The sequence below is a fragment of the Macaca fascicularis genome, chromosome 14 (genome assembly GCF_037993035.2).
Source record: "Macaca fascicularis isolate 582-1 chromosome 14, T2T-MFA8v1.1".
Taxonomy (NCBI): Eukaryota; Metazoa; Chordata; class Mammalia; order Primates; family Cercopithecidae; genus Macaca; species Macaca fascicularis.
This window is the reverse complement of record NC_088388.1, coordinates 128822505-128834133: the sequence shown is the minus strand read 5'-3', so window position 1 is coordinate 128834133 and position 11629 is coordinate 128822505. Positions and strand designations below refer to the sequence as shown.

General features: G+C 49.6%; 1 pseudogene; it reads right to left on the bottom strand.

The window, feature by feature from the left end:
• Window positions 1-287: 287 nt before the first annotated feature.
• Window positions 288-11629, bottom strand: part of LOC102122940 (uncharacterized) — a 31039-nt pseudogene continuing 19697 nt past the window's right edge.

The following is an 11629-nucleotide window of genomic DNA, read 5'->3' as shown; positions in this document are numbered from 1 at the left end:
TGCCCCGGATCACCAGGTCCCTCCAGGAACCTGCAGCATTTCCTTTGCTGTTTGGGAATTCAAAATGGTTTCTCGAAAAGTGTGAACAGGAAGGCAGAATTTACCAAAGAGGACTAGATGTAGCATGACCCTTGGATTCCCAGATTTCTGCTGCCACAGACTCATCACTTCTTTTTGCCCCTGTGATGAGTTGAAAATACATTTCGGAATACATGGCCCCAAAAAACAGGAGACAGGGTGAACGTCATGAGGACAGTGATGACGTCTTCTGTAAGCCTAGGTTACTGGCCCTGAGACATGTCCTCTGCCCTGCTCCACTCCCACTCTGCCCTGTGCAACATGGGAGGGAATTCCCCGGGGGAAGACAAGCTCGTCCCTGCCCAGAATTTCCCATCCGTAGCTGCACTGTGGGTTAGATACCCAGCTTCCCCAGGCCCCACGTGTGCACCATCAGTAGGTACTGGAGCAGGAAGCAGAGGAAGGGAAGGATGCAGCCGCATTCAGTCCTGGAGAACAGCAGGCCCGGGTTGCTCCTCTTTGGTGGCCGGGGCTGAAGGACGGTCTGTCTTATGGGGAAACTCTCCTCCCGCATAGCATGTTTCTCTGGGGGCCTCCGCTGAGCTCACCGTCTTGGGAGAGCTGCATGTGGAATGTGGGAAAGAAGTCACCCATCTAAGCCGACGTCTTCATTGGCTCAATGTCGGTGATCACTAATGCAACAATACTGTGGTTGTATTGACTGTATGTATGACAACGTTCTCAACAATACAGGATAACACAACGAGCAACAGTAAAAGCTGGAGTGTCCCGCGAACGGAGTGGGTGGGCTGTGACTCCCACACTTTCCCTGCCCCTCGCCAGCCCCTCCTAAGCCCCTGTGTGCTCTCCAGGGCAACACGTCAGAATGACCTGGCCAGACGTAGCCAATAGGTGTGGTCCTAAACAGCTGGTACCACACCTCCCTGGCTTGTTCTTCTTCAGGTAGGGAGCTTCTCTGACCTTCCACTTTGGAAAGAGCAGGCCTTGCTTAAAACTGAGTGCCGGCCAGCCCACATCCCCCGAAGTAGATCAAGGGACTCGTCACAGCCACTGCTCAAGTATTGGGAAGAGACATGACACCAGTGCACAAGTGCATTCTGAACCATAATGACAAGCAGGGAGCAACAAAGCCACCTGTCTCTTTAGAACATACTTTCCCTCAGGCCTAGGGCTCAGTGGAAAGAGACAGGAAGGTTCCGGCTATCCTTCCAGCCCCTAGAGCTGCCCAGCCCAGCCTGGCAGATGCGAATCGCCCCAGGAAAGGAGAGAGGAAAGAAGCTTTCCCCAGACCTCACCGTTCCTCATTCCAAACATCTTGTAAGTCCCAGGGGCCCTGAAATAGTTTGTCTGTAGCCAAACACAACTTCCTGTTTCTAAGAAAGGGAAGAAAAAAAAATAGTTGAAAGCGTTTTTGGACACTGGAGATTTCAAGTTTCTGTAAACGAGAATGAATCAGACACATGTGGAATGAATTTCTCCGGAAGTAAGAAAAGATGCTGTGAGTTCCTCTTGCTGGACCAGAAAATAGGAAAAGGGTAGCTAGGAGGGGAGGTGCCTCAGAGGCTGCCAGGAGAGAGGCCGTGTGGACACGGGATGGAAGAGAGGGTCCCACTGGTGACAAGGCTCAACGAGGTTGCCCTGAGGCCACATCCTGAAGCTGCTCATTACTCAGAACTGCTCCACCTCTGAAGTACTACATCAAATCTCCTCTTCCCCAACCACAACCTCCCATCTGCCCAGATCTTTCCCATAAGTGCATCCTTCCCCATGCCCTGACCACCCCCACACATGTCCTTCCCCCATCTGTCTTTCCTGCTCCTCTGTCTCCAGCTCTTTCCCTGAGCTGCTTGGACTCCACGTTCAGCACCTCCACCTCAATCTTGCCAGTGTTCTCAGTGCCCTTGCCCCACTGACTCTCTGTGCTGCTCAGCAGGCAGAGCCTCACACGGCACCCATTCCCCTCTCCACACCTCTCTTGTCATCCTGCTAGCAAGCAGATCCACACCCCAGGGGAATCCCAGCCCTGAGCACACTGGTGCCACCATAAAGTTACAGCGCTTGATGGAAACTGTCCAGCAACCCAAGCAGACTCCCCTCTCAGCTTTACCACTGGTCATCCACAGAACTATTCTGTGCTTCCCATGCTCCTCCAGGTCATCGCCCTGCTACGCTTCACTGTGAGTAAACAAATTCACCTCCACTGCTAAGTGGCGCCCAGTACCGTATCTCTTATCATGGAAGGGAGAGGGGACGCCAGCTCACCGTTAACAGGCCACGTATAGACACGAATCTAGAGGAATATTATAACTCTCCCTTATTTTGGATTCAACAGGCATGTTCCAATCTCTGCCAAATCCATAGGGGAATGAAGACTCAGAAGATAACTCCTCCCCCTGATTAAATTAATCCTCCAGCTCTCTGAAGGGCACAGCACATCATCAGGTTTAAACACCTAGGTCTAAAAAAAAAAAAAAAAATGCCAGGCGCAGTGACTCATGCCTGGAATCTCAGCATTTGGGGAGGCTGAGGCTGGACAACATGGTGAGACCTCGTTTCTACAAAAAATATAAAAAACTTAGCCAGAGCTGTTCCAGCTACCCAGGAGGCTGAGGTGGGAGGATCACCTGAGGCTGGGGAGGCCGAGGCTGCAGTGAGCCGTGATCCTACCACTGCACTTCAGCCTGGGCTACAGAGCCAGACCCCTTCTCAAAAGTAAATAAATAAATAAATACGCGCCCAGGCTCCCTCGTGGCCTGGCTTCTCTACCTCATCCTCCTTGTTGGTTCCTCAGTTTCCACCACTGCTCAGAGTCCTGCGCATGGCCCTGACATGGTCTGTCACTCCCTCAGTTCTTTCTAGCTCCACTGTTAGATGGAGATGGCTCTTCAGATCCCAAAGGTGGGTGAGGGGAAGGGGGAAAGCCCTCACAAGGACAGGACCAAGGACAGCATACCTAAGAGAGTAGGCTTTGCGCAGTGCTAACTGTGGCCTCCTGCTAGCCTGTCTCTGGTGTGTAAGGATGTGAAAACATGTCTCCCTCTTCTCCATCTGGAGCTACATTACCAAAAGCCTAGCCTACAAATGTGCCAGATCTCAGGAAGCAGGACAGGGTGAGGAAAAAAAAAAAAACCACAAGAAAATGAAATCATCATTTAAAAAACCCTGTTCATTTCTTATCACCAATCCTGAAGTCTTGCTTGTAGCTACAGATGCGCCTTAATTTGTGCGGAGTTACATCCCTGATAAACCCATCGTATGTCGAAAATATCATAAGACTAAAATGCATTTAATATCCCAATAATCCATTGTAAAGTCAAAAATGTGTAAGTTGAATCGTCCTAAGCCCAGACGCTCCTCCACTTACAATCAGGTTACACTGGGATAAACCCATCAAACAGTCAAACAATTGATTGTAAGCTGAACCATCATAAATTGAGAACCATCTGTATATCCATCCTTTTTAAAATCTATCCTTTCTCCTTCTGTTTCTGTTACATGATGAGGTATTTTCCCACTGTCAAAACTAATCCCTTCTCAATACTGCAGCCCTCCACCCTCTCAAGGCACTCAGCCCCTCCACAATCCCTCCCTTCCCAAAGACTCAGCCCCTCCCTGCCTGCTGACAGCCCCCGTCAGTGTTCGCAGGTGCTGCGTCTTCTCACTCCCGCATTTCACAGTCATGTCTCTCCGCTCTCCCCTCGCTCCCTGAGCTCCTGCTGCTCTTCCAAAGCACACAGCTTCTCTCTGCAAACATCACATATACTCTTTCCTCTTCCGGAAATGTCCCTTTTCCTCTTTCTTCTCTCCCCACTTTAACACACTCCTACTTATTCTTCAGGTCACAGATTAAAGGTCATGCCCTCAAAGAAACCCCCAGGTTAGGCACCCTCATGTTGCTGTGCACTTAGCTTTTTTTTTTTTTTTTTTTGACAGAGTCTGGTTTTGTTGCCCAGGCTGAAGTGCAGTGGCACGATCTCAGCTCACTGCAACCTCCGCCTCCTGGGTTGAAGTGATCCTCCTGCCTCAGCCTCCTGAGTAGCTGGGATTACAAGCTCCTACCACCATACCCGGCTAATTTTTGTATTTTTAGTAGAGATGAGGTTTTACCATGTTGGCCAGGCTGGTCTCGAACTCCTGACCTCAAGTGATCCTCCCGCCTCGGCCTCCCAAAGTCCTGGGATTATAGGCATGAGCCAGCATGCCCTGCCTGCACTTCACTTTTCAAATACTCAGCACCCTAGGCTCCTTCTGTCTTTGCTGCTGGACCATACACTGTGAGTCCCAGGCCACATCTCGTCTTCATTTGCACCACACGTGTCTAGCTGAGAGCCTGCCATAAGGCAGGAAGAGAAAAAAAATGATCATGTTCCCTTTCCCCTTTAAAAAATGTTTCCAGGCCGGGCGCGGTGGCTCAAGCCTGTAATCCCAGCACTTTGGGAGGCCGAGACGGGCGGATCACGAGGTCAGGAGATCGAGACCATCCTGGCTAACACGGTGAAACCCCGTCTCTACTAAAAAATACAAAAAACTAGCCGGGCAAGGTGGCAGGCACCTGTAGTCCCAGCTACTCGGGAGGCTGAGGCAGGAGAATGGCGTGAACCCGGGAGGCAGAGCTTGCAGTGAGCTGAGATCTGGCCACTGCACTCCAGCCTGGGCGACACAGCGACACTCTGTCTCAAAAAAAAAAAAAAAAATGTTTCCACTTCCTCATATTTCTCTCTGATACCTCTGTGCACCTTCCACAGTCATACTTGAGAGAACCGCTCCCTTCTTCATGCCCTATCAAGTCAGCTCCCCACACCACCGCCTACGGGACTGTGTTGCCAAGGTCATCGATGACCTTGTGCTAAGTCCGACAGACCTGCCTCAATCCTGTGCCTGCATCCCGGCCTCCTCTGCATGCCCTCTCCCTCTGCTTATCCCTAAGTTGTTGAGTTCCTCTGGGTTCTGTTCACTCTTCCTGGCTGATCCCATCCACCCCCATGGTTTCCATTTTTTCCTATCTGCTGATTACTCCCAAATTTAAATCCGGAGGCTGTGTGTCAGGGGCCCCCATGCCCACCTCATGTTTGGAGGTTCTCTGGAAGGGCTCCTGGGACTCAGCACACAGCTGGGCTCATGGTGAGGCTTTATCCTTTTGTTGTGGTGAGGACACACGGCTGGATCATAAGGGGTCAAGGCACAGGGAGGGTCTAGAGGAACCCATGCGAGACTTCCTTATGCTCTTTCCGTCCCACCAGGGTCCCACAGAGCCCACTGTCCCTCCACAAAAATGCAGCAACACACGTGTGACATTTCTGTGCGGGGAAGCCCGGTAGAGACTTAGTACCCAAAGGTCTTAACTGGGGGCTGGTCACATTGGCACTCTCTTCTAGCAAAATTCTAGACTCTCAGATGGAAAGTAGGTGTTTGGCATAAATTGTGTTGTCTGCACAGACAGTCTAGCCATCAGTTAATCACCTTATCAGTTAACGGTTAACTAGGGATGCTCTGAGAGCCAAGTTCCCAGACACCAGCCAAGGGCCAACCTTGCGGACAGGTGTTTCTATGAACAGCAGTGTCAAGGCCTGCTGTGATAACTCCTTTCTGCACAGGCTCAGTATGTTTCCAACTGCCCACCTGACTCAATTTGCTCAAAGTCAAACTCACTCTCTTCCTCCCAGCTGTTACACCTATAACCTATCTTTTTTTTTTTTTTTTTTTTTTTTTTTTTAGAGACAGAGTCTTTGCTCTGTCACCTAGGCCGAAGTGTGGTGGTGCAATCATACCTCACTGCAACTCCTAGGCTCAAGTGATGCTCCTGCCTCAGCCTTCCAAAGTGCTAGGATTTCAGGCATGAGCCACTGTGCCTGGCCAGGACCTATCTTCTGTTTCCCCCTCTTCTCCACCCCTCCTATCCACTGGCACTCAAATGCAAACTCCTCTCTCCATCTCCATTGCTGCTGTTTTCATGGGGGCTCTCCATCCCCTCACCCAGCATGGCTTCAACGGCCCTCTCCCATTTCACTTCACATTCCCTCTAATCCCATCCTCACATTACTCAGTGATCTTTTAAACATGAAATTCCTTGGGACCAGGCGTGGTGGCTCACACCTGTAATCCCAGCACTTTGGGAGGCCGAGGCAGGCAGATTACCTGAGGTCGGGAGTTTGAGACCAGACTGGCCAACATGGTAAAACCCCCTCTCTACTAAAAATACAAAAATTAGCCAGGAATGGTGGCGCATGCCTGTAATCACAGCTACTTGGGAGGCTGAGGCAGGAGAATTGCGTGAGCCAGGGAGGCGGAGGTTGCAGTGAGCTGGGATCATGCCGCTGTACTCCAGCCTGGCTGACAGAGTGAGACTCTGTCTCAAAAAAAAAAAAGAAAAGAAAAGAAAATTGGATCATTTCACTTCTCCATTGAAAACGCTTTGAAACCCTTTAATGGTTTCCAAATGCACTAAGAATTTTTTTAAAAAATCCAAACCTCTTAACAAGTCCTACAAGTTCCTCTGTGGACTGCCACCTACTAGCTCCCAGTCATTTTACGCCACTCTGTCCCTCTGGTGACACTTTCTTTTGTCACTTGCTCACCAAGCCCTTTCTCACTTAGCAGATTCCCACATGCCAGTCCCAAGCCTACGATGCTCTCTCCCCAGCTTCCCCCGGCTTTCCCAACTCGTCCTTAGGGTCTCAAGTTGACGGTCTCAGCCTAAGAAAGTCCTCTCCTATCTCCTCCAGTCTAAATGAGGTCCCTTTAACTCTCATAATTAACAATTCTGTGTATCTCATGTCAACTGTTCTGTTTGTTTGTTTGTTTTGAGATAGAGTTTTGTTCTTGTTGCCCAGGCTAGAGTGCAATGATGCAGCCTTGGGTCACTGCAACCTGTGTCTCCCAGGTTCAAGTGATTCCTCCTGCCTCAGCCTCTCATGTAGCTGGGATTACAGGCACGTGCCAGCACCCCTGGCTAATTTTTGTATTTTTAGTAGGGACAGGGTTTCACCATGTTGGCCAAGCTGGTCTCAAACTCCTGACCTCAGGTGATGCACCCGCCTCATCCTCCCAGAGTGTTGGGATTACTACTGTTCATTTAATGCTTCCCCCTGCACCCCACTAGACTGCTAGCTCCATGAGGGCAAAGACTCTTTGTTCACTGCTGGATATTTGGAGCCAACCTAGTGTTGGCCATGTGGTAATGCATTGTCTCTGTTAGCTTGGGCTGCTGTAACAAAATGCCACCGACTGCATGGCCTAAACAACAGAAATGTATTTTCACAGTTCTGGGGGCTGAAAGTTTGAGCTTAGGGAGTCTGTATGGCTGAGTTGTGGTGAGCGCTCTCTTCCTGGACTGCAGATGGCCACCTTCTCACTGTGTGCTCACACGGCCTTTCCTCCATGCATGTGTGTGGACAAGAGATAGGAAGCTCTCTGTAGTTTCTTCTTAGAAGGGCACTAATCCCATCCCAAGGGCCCCACCCTCAGGACCTCATTAAACCTAATTATCTCCCAAAGGCCCCAGCTGCAAATACTGTCACATTGGGAGTCAGGGCTTCAACATATGAATTTTGGGGAGACACAAATCAGTCCATAGCTAATGATCTCAGTGTTCCAAGAAAAAATGAGTGAATCACTGACAGAGAAGTGTTTCTAAAATGTATGTCTAATCTTGTCACTTCTTTCCTCAAGGGTTTTCAATAATTCCCTTGCCTATAGAAGAAGTTCTAAAGTCCTCAGCTCAGCATCTGGGCCTGTGATAACCCAGCCCCGGGATACCCTGGGGTTACTCAGCAATGCCCCCGGAAAGTATGGTTTTCTCTTTCAGGAGCGTGCCCAGAGTTCACGCCTGTTCAATAGCCCCTGCCTCCCAGGGGTCTGCTCTGCTGTCTGCAGCACTGGCACCGCTGAACCTCGTCCACAGCTCCCTCGAAGCATGCTCTCTGCAGCCTGAGTAGTACATCCAAGCATCAGAGTGAACAGATGCAGAAAACTGCCAGAAACATGTGCTCCCAGAGCTGAGAAGCTGCTGAAAAGAAACCTCGTTCTGACAAAGGGCAAAGCCACACACACACGGAGCTGGACCTGAGCCTCTGGAGAGAAGAGGCTGCTCTGAGATGAGCCCAGAACCTATCTCTCAGCACTGGGCATCACCACTTATGAAGCCCCTTGCCCACCCTTGAGAATGTCCCCCATCTGCTGGGCAGAGCAGCACAAGACCTGGTGTGAACCGGCACAGCCTTGGCCTATCTCTGTGAGTGTCCTTCCCAAGTTCTGGGAGTGATTAATGGGTCAGCACGGCCCATAGTGGACTCTGTAAATGTGCATTCCTTTCCCCTCTCCCTGTTGCCCGGCTTGTAAACCTATGCCTTGGCCTCCACATCAAGCATGTGCTTTTGGGTCAGAGGCTTCCAGTCCTGGCCCTCCTCTCCAGCACACTTTCTCCTGCTCCCTGGACAACTGGCATTGCCCTGATTAGGTTGTGCACTATCCCAGTGGCTCACTATGGATATATTGGTCCATAATTCCCAAGAGCCTCACTCTGTCTGGTGATGAAAATAAAATCTGGAGGGGAATTTGCTAGAACTTCAGCCTCCCACCATATTGCAAATTGAGAGCTGACTTTGATGCCATATGTGTGCTAAAGGGTCAGCACATATTAGAAGAGCAGCAGGCAGAGAGTTAGATGGACTGATTTTGAGTTTTGTCTTTGCCATTCACCAATTTGGTGACCTTGGGCAAATCAGTTCCTCTGAGCCTCAGTTTCTTCATCTAGAAGATGTCCTACCAACCTCAAAAATGTGTGCAAAAATCAAGTGAAAAAATGCTATGTGATGGTGGTTTGCAAATTACAACACACTACATGAATGTAGGAAATTCAATACCTTATATCCTTAGGAGATTAGGGGCATCACTTGCTGGAATATCATTTTGCTTACCACCAGATCCCCGGGTTGGAAGAGAGTCTAGGCAGAGAAAGATAAAGAAAAGCATAAAATTACCTAATTTAGTGAACACCAAAATTGGTAGCATAAATTCTGTGTATGCTGGCAAGTTGGAGGGAATTAAGGGGAACAAAAAAGCAGACCTGGATGTGTTTGGCTCAGTGGTGTGGAACTTCAAATCCAGTGCCAGGCTTGGCAGAGATGTGAAGTGTAGACCACACTCCTCTCTCCTCTGAGTCCTGAGCCTTTGGGAAATAAACACAAGATGTGCGGATCAAAATGTCAGCTTTATTTTTTATAATAGCAAAAGATTGGAAACAACCTGATGCCCATCTGTACGGGACTAGTTAGATAAATTAGGGAAATTCACTCAACAAAAAAAATACTATGCAGCCATGGCCGGGCGCAGTGGCTCACGCCTGTAATCCTAGCACTTTGGGAGGCCAAGGTGAGTGGATCATCTGAGGTCAGGAGTTCAAGACCAGCCAGGCCAACATGGTGAAACCCCAACTCTACTAAAACTACAAAAAAAATTAGCTGGGCATGGTGGCATGCACCTGTAATCCCAGCTACTGGGAAGGCTGAGGCAGGAGAATCTCTTGATTTTCCTGAACCCGGAGGCGGAGGTTGCAGTGAGCCAAGATTGTGCCATTGCACTTCAACCTGGGCAACAAGAGCAAAACTCCATCTCAAAAAAAGAAAAAAAATACTATGCAGCCATTTTTAAAAGTGCAAAACAGCAAGGTGTTGAACCATAGCTATGGTATGCTACCGATTGTGGAAGAAATATGTGAGTGTAAGTACATATTTGTGTGAATGTGTATAAAACACGCCCAGAAGAAGAGATGCTTAAACACAGGTGACTCTGCTGAGGAGAACTAGGAAGCTAGGGAAAAACAAAGGGGAGACCATTCACTCTCTGCCTCTTTGCACCTTTTGAATTTTGAACTGTGTGACCATAAGACTGTGTTGCTGTGTGCATGCATGTGCCTGTGCATGTGTGCGTGAATCCACTTTACTGAACTCCATAAACATCTTGGACTTAAAACCAGTGGGCTCCCTGCTTCCTGATACTCAGGTATCCACTGGAAGCTCAGACTGTGTGACCTGCTCGTGGGGAAGTTAAATCCAGACAGCAAGATGAAGGGCCAGAGTAACAGAACGCGTGCTGCCAGCCCCTGCAAAAGAGAACCAAGGGGTCGTGACAGCAGCATCCTTCTCCCACTCCTTACAGTGGAAGAGAGGAACTGGCAGTTTCTGTAACTGGACCTCCTTGCCCTGCTGCGGCAGTGTAAAGAGAGGGAGGATGGGGACCCTCCAGAACAGTACAGGAAATGTTAGCATCAAGTGGACAAGGGAAAGATGGGGCAGGTGTGGAACAGTGCGGCTGGGGAGGGGGATGCCGAGAAGGAAACTGACAAGAGAGTGCGAGGAGGCGCTGATGGATAATGAGAAGGAAGAGGGGTGTCAGGGCCTCGAGGATCATACACTTTCATGACCAGGAAATGGGTGCAACCCAAATATTGTGTTCATTAGTGAGACTGGAGAGTGAAAGGATGCAACCTTTGATCTTGCACAATGAGTGAGGATGCGGACATGATGGGGCCGTGACAGACTTTCACCAGGGCATAATTCAGCCCGATTCTAAGGAGGTCCCTCCCTTTCCTGATCCCCCACTGTCCTCTGCCCATTCCCAGCCCCCACATTTAGCAAAACCACTCCGCTTGGCGTTCCAATGTTCTGTTTTACATTTGGCTTTGTTCAGCAGCAGCCTCTGTTTAGCCAGTTTCTGCTTGGGAGCCAAAGCGCCAAGAAACTACACAAGAAGAGCAGAGCCTGGACAGGATCAGAAAATGCCAGAGATTTTGCCACCAAGCCTGCTCCACCGAGACTGCCAGGAGAGTTTTGCAAATGGAATCAATCTGAACGTAACTGATGAGAAACATCTGAATGGAGGAAGCCAGAAATCACTGTTTCCCACTGCAGTGGGCTGGAGTGGCTTCCCCAAGGCTTCTACTTGTGTGCATTTACCTTTCTATCACAAAGAGGACTCATGCTGCTTCTTGGAAACCTATCCAGTTCACAATGACGGACCCTGACCTCACGAACTCCGCTTTCCCTCCAGTCCCCAAGCCCTTCCACGCCCCAGTCTGCAGGTGGTTCTTTGGCTTTGTTGCTGTGGTTGATACATTTTGATAGCAGACGGGTCAGAGGTAGATTCTGGTCACAGTATGGTGTCTCCTTCTCCCCGGAATTTGAACACGTCAGGAAACCTCACCCACCGCCCAGGTGTCTCCTTACCACCCCCAATTAAAAGCCCAAGATACCTCCCAAATGTAGTCAAGGAATTTGGGGTGTGCTCCTGCAGTTTCCTCAGGGACACATCCCCGAGGCCAAGCAAGTGGTGGCATCATTCATTGTAACATGTCTCAGATGATGTTATAATAATGGAGTGTGCTTGGCTGCCTAGAGCTGAGAGGGAAAAGAGTTCAATCCTAAAACCGGGACAGTGGTTATCTAGCACATTTCGAGGGAAAGAACACTCCAATTCTGACTTACACATGCTTTTGGATCCTAGACCACTTTGTCTTCAGAGTGGAAAACCAGAATACTCTCACGAGATACTAACTTTAGGCCAGGTGCAGTGGCTCATGCACTTTGGGAGGCCG